At 43.6% G+C, this 13679-nt stretch overlaps 1 protein-coding gene across 2 annotated transcripts in view; it reads left to right on the top strand.

Moving 5' to 3' along the window:
* Positions 1-13679, top strand: part of TGFBR3 (transforming growth factor beta receptor 3) — a 191393-nt gene that overhangs the window by 120757 nt on the left and 56957 nt on the right. The gene's annotated exons all lie outside the window — the stretch shown is intronic.

Below are 13679 nucleotides of genomic sequence, written 5' to 3'. Positions count from 1 at the left end.
TTGGATGGAATTTTTGGGGTATGATATCATGTCTGATGATGAGCAGCACTGCCCGTTGCAGTGATAACTCATGTTGTATATTGCTGCAGATCCGTGTTAATGTCCTTAACTGCAGAGCCTTAGGCTTTTAAACCTCTTTGCCCCAAAGCATCCAGAACGAGAAGAGGTTTCAGTTAATAGTCTTTCTCTTGCAGAGTGAGCAGACTTTGCCTAACTAATGACTCTTAATCCAGAACTATATTTTCTTGTCACTTGTATTTGAAGAATACTTCTAAAAACTCAAAGGTACCTATTAAATAAAGTAGGAGTCTATGATCAAGACAGCTAATAAGTAGATAAATAAATTAGTAAAAAGGAATAAGGGACAGCTCTTCTTTATGGTCAAATGCCAATCAATAATGTAGAAGGAATGGTGGAGTTAGAAATTCCTGATTTTGTAATTATTATAGTAAAAGTTTATTGGGCAAGAATCATCAATAGAAGCTAAATATAGGAGTGCCTGGGTAGCTCAGTTGGTTAAGCAATTCTTGATTTCAGCTCAAGTCATGATCTCAGGGTCATGAGATCAAGCCCCACATCAGGCTCTGTGCTCAGTGGGGAATCTGTTTGGGATTCACTCTCTCCCTCCTCCTGCTCCTGTGTTCTCTTTCTTTCTCTCTAAAATAAATAAATCTGTAAAAAAAAAAAAAAAAAGAAGAAGAAGAAGCTAAATATAGCAAAGGTGGAGGGAGTTTGTGGAATAGTATATTTACATAGTCTCAAATTACTTATTAATAACAAAAGAAAAAAACAGTAACTATATACATTGGAGATAGCCAACAGTACCTCAACCAAGTGATCAAAGTTAACATCATCACCATTATGGTGCACGTGGACGTTGTGTGCCTTTAAATCTGATAACCTGAGAAAGGACACAGCATCATTTATGTTGTATTCTAGCCAAACATGCACGTAACCTGAATCTAGTCATGAGGAAGCATTGGACAAAACCAAATTGAGTGACATTCTTTCAAACCCAGATAGGACTTATTCTATGAGCTCTTACCCCATACTGCCTCTTTCGTACTCATAATCATTGTCAGTCTCCTGTAATTAAAGATATTTGTGATAGTAAGCCTAATGGCTGTGAGCATAGTCTTATGCACATTTAGCCTTTAGCGTACTAACCTGTATTGTCCAATACTGTAGGCACTAGCTATGGGTGAGCTGTTTAAATTTAAATTAACTAAAATTACAAATCTATTGGGGCACCTGGGTGGCTCAGTTGGTTAAGTGTCCGACTCTTAGTTTCGGCTCAGGTCATGATCTCAGGGTCCTGAGATCAAGCATCTGTCTCTGCACTCAGCATGGAGTCTGCTTAATATTCTTTTCTCCCTCTGCCTCTCTTCCCCCATGCTTGGTCTCACTCTCAAATAAATAAAATCTTTAAAAATAAATAAATAAAATTACAAATCTAGTTCCTCAGTCATAGCAGCCATATTGCAGGTACTCAGTAGCTGTATGAGGCTACCACACTGGGCAGGTTATGGGAGAGGTTATGAGCAAAGGCTTTGCTCACCCTCCTTTGAATGCAAGTAGTAACTCGAGGCAAGTTATTTTATTTCTCTGAGCCTGGTTTTCCTCACTTGTAATATGGGAAAAGTAACAGTCCCTGCATCATGGGGTTGTTCTCTTGATTAGAAGAGATGACGTGTAACACGTTTAGGACAGTGCCTGGCCCCATTACCTGCTGTTGTTGTAACTGTTTATTATTAATCATAGTAAGGACCACTTGGGAAGGATGTTAAATTTGTATTTCTAATTATAAATGTCTGGCTTGTCCTGTCCAAGATTGAAAGGAGCTCCTATTTCTCTGGGCTACAGGGCCAGATGTAAAGTGGGGGCCACATGTATCATAGTTGTACCGGTCACTTTGGGGATTCTTCATGAACCTACCACTCCGTGGGTTTTAATGGAAAGTATCTTAGTTCTAGTTATTATTTATTTGCTTTAGTTTTGTTTAAGATCTCTAAGAGCTGTTTCTGGGCCATCAGTTTAAAATGCACTAACAATGAGAAAAGGAGATGGCTTTAATTAACAATTTAACATCATCCCTGTTTGAAGTTAATCCCATGCAAGGAGATTGCAGATCAAGTGATGAACCTAAAATTACCAACACAGCAGAGACAGCTTTGAGAGAAGCCAAGGATTTAAATTCAGGGACGCTTGAGCTCCACTTTGTTGTCCAGCAGGCTTTCTTTAGGGAGAATGGTTTTCTCTCATCCGTACATTTCTTCAGGGTAGAACATCTGTTGCTCCTCCGGGTTCTCAGGTCAGTGGATGAAGCGGTGCAGGCTCTCTCACAAGCTGGGTAGCTCTCCCTAAGAGAGAGTGTGTGAAGTGAAGAAGGGAAGGCAAGCTCTTCCCTTGCTCTGTGCATCTGGAAAGGAATTACAGGGTCTTCTCATCCACTGGACAGCTGTGGCAGCAGAGGGATCTACTGCTGGCTAGAAAACCAGTGGTGAATTCTGTTTATCCAGTTACTGTAGTTAAGAGTTAAAGTTTGGAGATAAGATAATTACATTATTTTACAAACATTTCAGAAGGCCCATGGAATTTTCAGAAACTAGGGCTTAGCCATTTCCATCACAGTCTTCTCCCAGGTTTCCCAGCGAGCTCAGAGTTGCAGAGGAGAGAGGCAGTCATTGGGGGGAGGGGGGCAGAGGAAGAGGGAGAGAGAGAATCTCCAGCAGACTTCCCACTGAGCACGGAGCCCAAGGCAAGGCTCAGTCTCACAACCCTGTCAAGAGTTGGACGCAGAGCCATCCAGGCGCCCTAAGAGGCACTCTCCTGATTCTTTTTTTTTTTTTTTTTTTAAGATTTATTTATTTGACAGGGAGAGAGACAGCGAAAGACAGCACAAGCAGGGGGAGCGGTAGAGGGAGAGGGAGAAGCAGGCTTCCCACGAATCAGGGAGCCCGATGTGGGGCTCTATCCCAGGACCCCGGGATCATGACCTGAGCCGAAGGCAGATGTTTAACAACTGAGCCACCCAGGCGTCCCAGTGTCTTGATTCTTAGTCTAAGATGTGTGTGTCTGCATAACTGTCTTAAAGCTGTCTTTACTTTCTAGGTAATGTTACAATACTAAACAGTTTTGTTTTGTTTTTTTCTTTTAAGTAGGGTGGTGAGAAAAGTTGAAGCAATGGTATTACTTCTCTGTTCAGGATGACCTTTTAATTTAACTTGACTGCCCAGACTTAAAAAAGGGGACCTTCCATACTTAGCAGGGACTCGTGTTGCTCTAATATTTAATATCACCCATGAGAGTGACTAAAAACCTCATACTTTAATAGTGTCTAATAAAGGTATCTGGCTTTTTCTGTCCAATCATTCTAGGCCTTCTATGATTTCACAGAGTGGACAAGAAGGAATGTGTCAGGCAGGGAGAGAGTGGGACTGAGTTTCCTCTGAGTGCAGTTCCTTTATCTGGTTGTTCTGGTTACGTAGGAAATGGGAGTGGGATGAAGAGTGATTGTTTCATTGTCAAGTAGTGAGTCTTTGAGTATGAGTCACACACACACACACACACACACACGCACGTGCTTGTGTACATGCATGATGGAGTTGTCACAGCTGTATAGACTTTCTTTTGTAGGGTGTATGGATGGCCCAGAGAATATTGAGTCAGTTAGAGTTGTCCCTCAATGCAATTAGAAATAAGAATAACCCTACTCTCTCAGTCTTTCATGTTGAACTACAAAGAAAAATCTCTTAGAAAGGTCACAAAAACTTTATTTATGCTGCAGTTATTTCCACACTGAAGAAAAAGCATAACTCAACTGGGTAATAGATTTCTGAACTGTCAACCTTAAAAGAAAAAAGGTTGGGACAATACTAGATTGTCTTTAGAAATATGCTACAATTTGAATAGACATTTCACCGAAGAAAAAACACAAATGGCCAATAAACACACAAAGAGATGTTCAATATCATTAGTCCTTAGGAAAATGCAAACTTAAAACCACAGCGAGATGCCACTCCATACCAACTAGGATGGCTCTAATAAAATTGGAACCCTCATAAATGGCTGGCAGGAATGTAAAATGGTGCCTTAGAAGACAGTTGGGCAAAACATATGTCTACAGAAAAACTTGCCCACAAATGTTCATAGCAACATTATTAACAACCAAAAAGTGGAAACACCCCAAATATGCATCAGCTGATGAAAGGGGCACCTGGGTGGCTCAGATGGTTAAGCATCTGCTTTAGGCTCGGGTCATGATCTCCATGTCCTGGAATCGAGCCCTGCATCGGGCTCCTGGCTCAGTGGGGAGTCTGCTTCTCCCTCTGCCCCTCCCCTTCTCCCCCTCTTACGCTCTCTCTCTCTATCTCTCTGTCCCAAATGAATAAATAAAAAATAAATATTAAAATATATCCGTCACCTGATGGATGGGTTAAAAAAATGTTTGTCCATGCAATAGAATATTGTTCAGCCTTTAAAAAGAATGAGGTATTGATAAATACCACAAAATGGATGAACCTCGAAAACATAGGTGAAAGAAGCCAGAGACAAAAGGCTGCATGGTGTGTGATTCCATTTGTTTCCAGAATGGACAAACCCATAGAGACAGAAAGTACATCGGTGATTACCAAGGCTGGTGGGATGGGAGAATGAGAAATGACTACTCATGGTGTGGAGTTTCTTTGAGGAATGGTAAAAATGTTCTGGAATTAGTGATGACTAGACTACAACTGTGAATATCCTCAAAACCCTGAATTGTACAGATTAAAAGAATGGGTATTATAATAGGTGAATTATATCTCAATGAAGTTGTTAGAAAAAAATCTCTCCAGCACTCGTTTTAAAAGTCAAGGTGTAAAACCAATGAATTGGATTTAAAAATGTATCTTTTTACTTTATCCACATACCTGATTTTTGTTTCATTTTGTCTTAATCTTGTTTTATTGTGTTCCGAACCTGAGTCCACCCTCCTGCGAGGTCCACAGACTCAGAGCCCTGGGACAAGCAGAAACGCTCAAGATGAGACCTGAAGTGTAATCCAGAGGCCTGGGCCAGCCTCTTTATGTCAGGCTTAGCTGTTTTACATGCTTTTAAGGAAGAAAGGCATCTAAGAGGAGGAAAGTCAAGAAATAAGCAGCAACTTCTTCCAGTCTCACTAGTCCTTGGGATGACTGTGCCGCAACTTCTATTCTCCAGACACTTACATGAAAAAGAAAGAAGTGTGTGTGTATACATGTGTATGTTGAGAGGAGATACGGGGTGGGAGAAGATACAGGTTTCTAAGATAAGGTTTCCAGAGTTGATGGATTTACAGGATGCCCCTTAAATTTGAAATTCAAATACACAACAAATCCTTCTTTCTCGTACGCCCCTACAACGTGTGGGGCATACTTATACTAAAAAATTATTCACCATTTATCTGAAACTCAAATTTAACTAGCTGTTCTGTATTTTTTCAGGCAAGTCTACTCAGAGGTAACTTAGATTTTTGTTCCTGCTGAACACCGCAGCCTGGGTATCAGGAGGCCTGAGTACGAGGTGGCTGTACCGCTAACTAGTTCAGTATCATTGGACAGAATCACTTCTTTCGCTCCTTGGGCCTCGGTTTCCTCCTCTCGAAAGTGAGGAGGTGGTACTAGCAAGTCTCTGAAGAGACTCTCTGATTCTTTCGATAATGCAGCTGCTAGATACTCTATCCCAACTTAATTAGAAACAGAAAATGGTAATCTGAACATTGCCTCTTCAGCAAATCCAAGTAAATATTGGGGCAGGGCAGTTGAAAAAAAAAATGAAAGAAACCAAACGCCATGGTATTGGCTATGGAATAAAAACAAATCAAAATTTAATCCTAATGAAAAATGTAAATTAATACCAGGAACGTGCTTAATATTTAAAATCTAGTTTTGTGTTTCTGAGGTGGGGGGGGGGGCGGTGGGTGATGAGGCTGGGGTTGCCAGAATCTGGTTTATTCCTTTTACTTCAGCTTGGGGGAAAAAAGGTCTAACTATTTTGGGCCTCTGCCACCAAACCACAGGCAGTTCTCTGGTCTGCACTGCAGTTTGGATGACTGACAAGACTCAGTGAAAAACAAGTGCTATTTGTTTTCCTGTGCCCAGTATTTAACTGGAAATCAGAAGGCGAAATTTCCAATCAGTTGTTAAATAGCCCCAGATGTGCTCTCAGCTCCGCTCTAGGAAGGGACATGCACAGCCTATACCACGGCACATGTCCACGCATTCCTTTGCATGAATCCAAGTGATGTGTAACTGAGAGTTGTAGTATCCAAAAATGCCCTTTGAATAACTCAGGCATTCACGTTTGGTTGTGGAGGAGGGAACTTTAAAAAAAATTCCCATGTCCTCCACTACGTTGCATTTAAAAATCTGGAAATGATTTTTTTTTCCTTTTCGAAATTCCTCCTTTCCAGCTCTCCCCACGTTTAGAAAAACATGAGATTAGCATACCTGGGATGAGGGTTTATGCATCTACTTGTTCATTCATCCCACCCCCCGTGCTTAGTGCCTGCAGGCTGTTGGGAACTGAGGTAGGTATGGAGGATTCCAGAGAGAAATGGCGTGGACTGCCTGCCCTCCAGCCGCTGCCCACTAGAGAGGGTGAAGAGACTGGGAATTGCAGTTCAGTGTAAGAAGTGTCATTGCTGGCTCCTGAAGATGGGAGAAGAGGAGAATCCTCTTCCAGATGCAGTGAAGACCGCTCCCTCTGCGAGGCGGACCGAGGAGCAGCGGGGGGCAGGGTTGCACACACGAGCATAGCTGTTTGCTCGACCGCAAGTGTCACTCCTGTACACGAGGAGTGTGCAGGCTAGGGGTCTACATACACCATTTTGGATTTTCCAGTGAGGCTTTCCCCAAATAAATTGTCTCTCAGAGGCAGATTAAATAACTAAACATTTCAAGATCGGTTCTTCTTCTTCTTAAAAAAAAGTCTCTTGTGGAATGACTCACTGTGCCCTGTGGGATATTCCAAGTGGTTGTGTACCAGGCATTTTTGTTCCAGAGACTGCTTATCTGTTGGTTTTGTGGCTTGTCCATAAGAGCCCTAATTGTAAGGGGCTTGATCCTCTCATGAACTAGGGTCAGTCAACTACCATATTTCCTAGGAACGAGTTTCTGGCCCATTTGTGGTAAGAGAGCTCTTCCTAAATGTCACTGTGGCAATTAGAGTGTTGGAAAGGGTCCAGCTTCAGCTGGTAGTCCTGGTCCAGAAAGAGTTTCTTGGAAGACTTCCTAGGATTTATCTTGACTTGCTGGGTTAAGGCTTGTGAATGTTTGCGGTGAGTGGCCCGTTGGCCTTCTGAGGTTTGCCTGGGTGTATTCTTCCTGACCAAGACATCCTGTCCTGGAGGGTTCACGCAAGCGTCGACTTTTCCTGGCTCGGCTGGACTTGCTGTGTCATGTCTGTGTGCAGGCCTGGGCCGCATCTCTGTGAAGGCTTTGCTTTCATTCAGCAGATTGAGGTTAAATAAACTCGATTTCACCGAGAGGGGAAGGCTGGTTTCTTCACCTAAAGTTCCGTTACTTGCTTTAAGGCATTACTGTCCAAGGCTAACCTGGCGATCTGATGGAACTGCCCCTCCCAAGCTTTGTATCAAACGTGACATTGCTGGTGCCCTTGGGTACTATGGTAGGCAGCCTCCAAGGGGCTGTTTGATAGAAAAAGTGAGTGTTGTTAAGGGAGGTTGCAGAATATGTTCTCGTGTGGTGGAAGGGGAAGAAACGGGTCTCCTGGGAGGTCGTGGTGAGGCTGAAAGCTCATGGCTGTGCCTTGTTCCTCTCATGAGTTGTAGACAGTGAGGCCCTTGGTAAGCATGCCCCACAGGTGGCCTGCATTCCCCATCTCTGACGGGGGCTGCGTGATGGCCCTGCTCCTTCCTGGGCACAGAGTCATCGGGTTTTTTGTGGCAGCCCAATTCAGGCACTCCAGACCTCCATCCGTCCACCCCCTGGCTTGGAAGCTGATTTCTGCAGGGAAAGAAAGGTCCCCTTTGGCCTTTCTTGTTTCTTTGTCCAAGGTAGAACACGTATCCCGAGAACAGTTTTTGCTCTCGGTTTTTGCCCTTGGTGCTAACCCCCTGTCCTCAGGTGGCCTCTGAATGCCCCTGGGCCAGGGCGTCCTCTTCACTCTGCTTCTGCCTTGTCCCGTGTGGGTATGAATGACACAGCTGTGATCCTGGGACCCGGAGTCGGGGGCTTGTCCATCTGCTGCCTCTGCCAAAAGCCCACGAAAGCCCATTTGACCTCTAACCCTTCCGTGTTTATCACAGAGAGCTGTCCTGGAGATTCTGTAGTTTCTGGCTGATAGGGCTGCTGGGTGATGTTCAGAGCTACTGTTTGGAGCCAGCACTGTTCCAGCCCTTGAAAACAGGGTTCGTATATCCTTTTTTGGAGGTTTGGACAAGAAGGCTATGGTCCAGTCACAGTGAGGAATGAATTGTGGCCTGTCAACCTTACCGTCTGTCAGACAACCCCTGTGGACTGTTGTGAGGCTATGTCTACACGTATGTGTACATTTGACAACACTTAGAGTGCGAGCCATGTGCTAGGCACTCTTCCAAGCACTTTACATGTATTACCTTATTTAACCTTCGTAACAAGCCTGTGAAGTAGGTCCTGTTGTTTTCCTCTTTTTAACATGAGGGAATCCATTTCTGCAAACAGAGGTTTGTTTGCTTTGTAAGTGATGAGTAAGAACCTTCATGGTTATTATCTCCCATTGCTCTATTGCTCGGAGGCTAACATGGGGCTCTGTCTACCCAGCTGTACTGATTTCTTGAGTTCAGTAGCGACTACTCCATGGTAGTGGAGTAGAAACAGCTCTCCAGTGGGGAAGAAAGTCTGTGGTTCTCTCGTCAGCTCTGCTTTCTACCAGCTGTGTGGATCGGGCAGATCCTGTAGTTTCTCTGAGCCTTCATTTCCTGGTCTAGAAAATGGAACTTAGGGGCGCCTGGGTAGCGCAGTCATTAAGCGTCTGCCTTTGATCGAGCCCCACATCGGGCTCCTCTGCTAGGAGCCTGCTTCTTCCTCTCCCACTCCCCCTGCTGTGTTCTCTCTCTCGCTGGCTGTCTCTCTGTCACATAAATAAATAAAATCTTTAAAAAAAAAAAAAAAAGAAAATGGAACTTAGATTATCCATCGTGATAAAGAGTAACTCTGTAAAGGGAATTCTAAGAACCTCTTTGGAGCCAGGCACTTGTAAATTTCCATTTGTGCCCTTGAACCTGGGTTGGCAGATTGGATGTAACTTAAAAGAAAAATAAAAGAATCTTCCCTGGTGAGGGATTTCCCAGAAGTACATTTGGAGGGAAAAAACAGATTGAGGATCGTGGCAAGTAATAGTAATGATGCCAACATTTCATTTTTTCCTGAAAAATACCCTTTATTTTTTTTCTTTTCTTTCCTTTTTCCTTTCTTTTTCTTTTTCTTTTTTTTTTCTTTTTCTTTTTCTTTTCTTCCCTTCCCTTCTCCTTTCCTTCCCTTCCCTTCCCTCTTTCCTTCCCTCTTTCCTTCCCTCTTCCCTTCCCTCTTCTCTTCTCTTCTCTTCTCTTCTCTTCTCTTCTCTTCTCTTCTCTTCTCAGGGAGAGAGTGTGTATGCACATGCATGCACGTGTGAGTGCCAGGCTGGGGATGCAGAGGAAGAGGGAGAATCTTAAGCAGGCTCAGCATTGAGCACCAACGTGGGCCTTGATCTCATGACCCTGAGATCATGACCTGAGCCGAAATCAAAATTTGGACGCTCAACTGACTAAGGCTCCCCTGAAAAATACCCTTTAGATGGCACGTACACTTTAAATTTTGGGTCATCCTTATCCTAAAATCCTGCTAACATTGGCAGATGAGAAAGGGTAAATTTAGGAGTCTGGAGAGCTCGTTTTCTAAGACCATCAGGGGTTCCTGTGTGGCCCTGGGACTCTACCTTGGAAAACTGTACCTTATAAAGCAGCTCATGCTTCATTAATTTGGTAACCTGTGTGGACTGAGTCTGTCTTTCAGGTGGAGTGACATACTTTGCTTCTCTTTTTATATTCACATATACTGTCATTTTTGTAGCATGGCCATGGGCGATTAGAGTATTGCTTTTGTAGGGGCTCCCATTCAAGTTTGTGCATGTTTATATTCGGAGGGCAGCATCTCGAGCTTTCCTCTTGGACTTGTGTAAACATGTTGGGTGTAAAGAACAGAGGGCAGTTTCAGTCCTTCCGTTTTTATAGTTCAGCAAAAATAAAAATTAAAAGCAGAGGGTGACCCATCATGACTGTTTTGAGAAAATGCGTTGATATAAGTCGTTTTAGTAGAAGAAAGTAATCTGGTTGTAGATACAAAATAAAAAACACCCAAGAATTTTTAAATGGTTTCATGGACTTGTGTTTTTTGAATGCACAATTGGCAGATACCATAATCACGTGGCTCATGAATATGTAGCATTACAAATTATGACAGTAGGTTCATGGGTATGGAAGTTATTATTTCTTTAAAACAAACTTAAAAAAAAACATTGAGTCATGATATATGGTTAATAGAAAACATGTTTCAGATCACATTTCACATCACGTGGCATTGGAGGAAATAGGCAAGCACAGCCCTCCCAGGAATTGGGTAGGGAGAGTGTGTGATTTTCCTCTTTCAGAATGTAGGGTTTAGTCCTCATTTGGGAGGTAAATATTTCAGTACTGTTCCAGTACTTCATGTGAGTTTATTTTTACTGGACTTCGTGCACAGAATACACCAAAGCATAATCTTAATGCCTTTCTGTGTGGGCACAGTTATGAGTCCTAGGATCCATCTGCATAGATCCTATTTACTTATAAACCTAAATTCTAGAGAAATGCCTGTACTACTTTCTTTTTATTCCTCTAGAATGGAACTAGTAAATACTTGACACAGCAGGTGTTTTGGAAATACCGATGTTTTTCTTTGCTTTATTTGTTTTTCTGGTTTTGCTCTGTTTTCCCAAGCAGGCAACTCCAAAAAGAGATTTGTCTGCACCGGAGTCAGGGGAAAGGAGTAGGAGTGGTAAAAGTTGGGAGCAGGGCGGGGCAGAAGAGGGAGAGGGGACGATGCTGATTGTCTGCCTGCTGCACTTTGATGGATGCGGAAGTCATGTAGCTATGGGAAGCTGGGTACGTGAGCAGAGCTGAGCTGTCCCACAGAGCGGTAAACCTGAACAGCAGGCACTCACCCAGCCGATAACTCAAGCCGCAAATGGACCACAGCTGAGCTATAGGGTGTGTGTGTGTGTGTGTGTGTGTGTGTGTGTGTGTGTGTGTGTGACTCCTGGAACAGATTTTCCTTTGAGATGTCAGCGGCTTTTCTTTGGGGAGCTGTGGCTCCTCTGATTTCACAAGGCCCATTTCTTTCTTTTTAGATGTGCAAGAAGATGACTCCATCCATGACTTGGCTTTACTCTCTCCCTCTTGGCTTTTTTTTTTTTTTTCCCCTTTCTTGATCTGTACACAATCCCGTTCATGCTTGACAAAGATTATTTGGGATTTAAATAATATGTGTATCTACAGCCTAGAGCAGTGATCCTCGAGTATGCACTGGAATCCTGGGGGTGGTGGGAGGAAGGTTTTAATGCAGTTCCTGGACCCTACATTCCTACCCATGCTGGAATCTTCAGGATGATTAAGCTGGTCTAAGGATCACACTTTGTGAAGTATTGGGCTTGAGGTGGCTTCTTGACATGAGTTTATGTTCTGAGACCAGATCAAGAAGCAGATGGGTAGATAGGTATCATCAGTGCTTTCTTATAGTCCTATTGGAGGAGGTTCTAGAGCAGGGCTGTCCAATAGAAATAAAATGTGAACCACAGAGTCAATTTAAAATCTTCTATTAGTGTATTTAGAACAGTCAAAGAAATGGGGCACCTGGGTGGCTCAGTTGGTTAAGCGTCTGCCTTTGGCTCAGGTCATGATCCCAGGGTCCTGGGATCGAGTCCCACATCACACATCAGGCTCCCTGCTCAGTGGGGTGTCTGCTTCTCCATCTCCCCCTGCCCCTCCCCCCTGCTCCTGCTCTTTCTCTCTCTTTTGTTGTCTCTCAAATAAATAAATAAAATCTTTTAAAAAAGGTAAAAGAAATAAGTGAAATTAATTGTAATGGCATATGTAATTTAACCCAGTATAATCAAATATCATTTAACATGTAATCAACAAAAAATTGTTGAGATTTCTTTACTTTTTTCTTGTGCTATATGGCACAGTACAAAGTCTGGTATGTAGTTTACATTTACAATGCAGGGCAGTGTCCCTCGCCATATTTCAAGTGTTCAGTGGTAGCACGTGGCTAGTGGCTACTATCCTGGACAACTGTGGGGCAAGCGCAGCCTGCCCTGAGCCACGGGCGGACACATGATCGATCACGGCACTCCTCATTTCTCCCTACTTCTCTATGCAAATGACCTCCGAGTCCCTCTCAGTGACAGAAGTTTAGGCAGGTACTCCCAACTGATCAGACCTCGGGATTCACTGATTCATTAAACAAGTACTTCTTGAGTATCTTTTCTGTACATAACACTATTTTGGGTGCTTGGGATATCCCCACAAACAAAGCAGAGAAGATCCCAGCCTCTGAAGGAGCTTACATGCTGGTGGAAGGAGATGGGCGATAAGCATAATAAATAAGTTATATGATAGTTTGGAAGGTGACTATTCAATCTAATAGCAATAAGAACATGGAAAGCAGGTTTGGTGGGGGGATCAGGATAGCTACAGTGAGGCTGCTGGGGGGTCTGATTGTAATTTTAAATAGGCCCCATGAGAAGGTAACATGTGAGTGGCCTTGAGGAGGGTGAGATGAAACTTCAGATGAGAATTCTAGATCAGATGTTCATCTGGGAACATTCTTTGGGAGGTGAGGGCAGTGAGGCAGGAGGAAGGGGACAGGACGAGGTGAGTCCTTGTGGGATGGCACCACCCTCCGCGAAGCTTCTGTCTCCCCCCTCACTAAAGATCAAACCAACTTGGGGAAGGCCCAGAAAGATACTGTGAGGCAGCAACCACCGGGCCTCTGAGTCAGCTGGTGTGCTGAGTTAAGTGCTAAAACAGAGAACCCCTGTTCCAGGAAAGTGGTGACTGCACCCATCGGCCAGGATTTGTTCACTTCACTTGGGCTTGGGAGATAAATCTTGAGGCTTCCATGGATCTGCTTAGGACTTCAAGAGTTAAAGTTTAAATGCAGGTGTGGAAACAAAAGGGCTGGTTGCCTCTTTTGCTTTTTTCTTGCTCTTTTTGGACAAGGTTGTTGAATCTGATCCAGAAAAAATAATAAACTTGGCTCTCGTTGCCTAGCCGTAAGTTCTTGTAATAAAACTCCCAGCACTGGCAGATAGAGTAATGTTCTGCTCTTTAAAAAAAAAATCTGGTAGCATAACCAGAATCTAAAATACAAATGTCATGCGTGGTTAGGGAAGAGCTTAGGAGGGGAGTCGGCTCCATGTGCATCTCCGCAGCCTGGGGGTTGTGGAAGGTAAAGTGCTTCACGTTTGCGCCTGCAGCAGACACTTGCTAAGGATCAGGATTCTTGGAGCTCCGCGCTCGGTTCATTCCCACAGGAAGATGTTTGTCATGTCAGGGAATGTCAGAGGATTGCGTTTTAATTAGCAAGTAGGAGGAAAGTTCACTGAATTTGGTGGTGGCGGGGAGACATGGAGCTACTGAA

Source organism: Ursus americanus, chromosome 12, assembly GCF_024610735.1.
Source record: "Ursus americanus isolate L20-20 chromosome 12, mUrsAme1.1.p, whole genome shotgun sequence".
In the NCBI taxonomy this organism is placed as follows: domain Eukaryota; kingdom Metazoa; phylum Chordata; class Mammalia; order Carnivora; family Ursidae; genus Ursus; species Ursus americanus.
The sequence above is the reverse complement of the archived record's forward strand: the minus strand, read 5'-3'. Positions and strand labels throughout refer to the sequence as shown.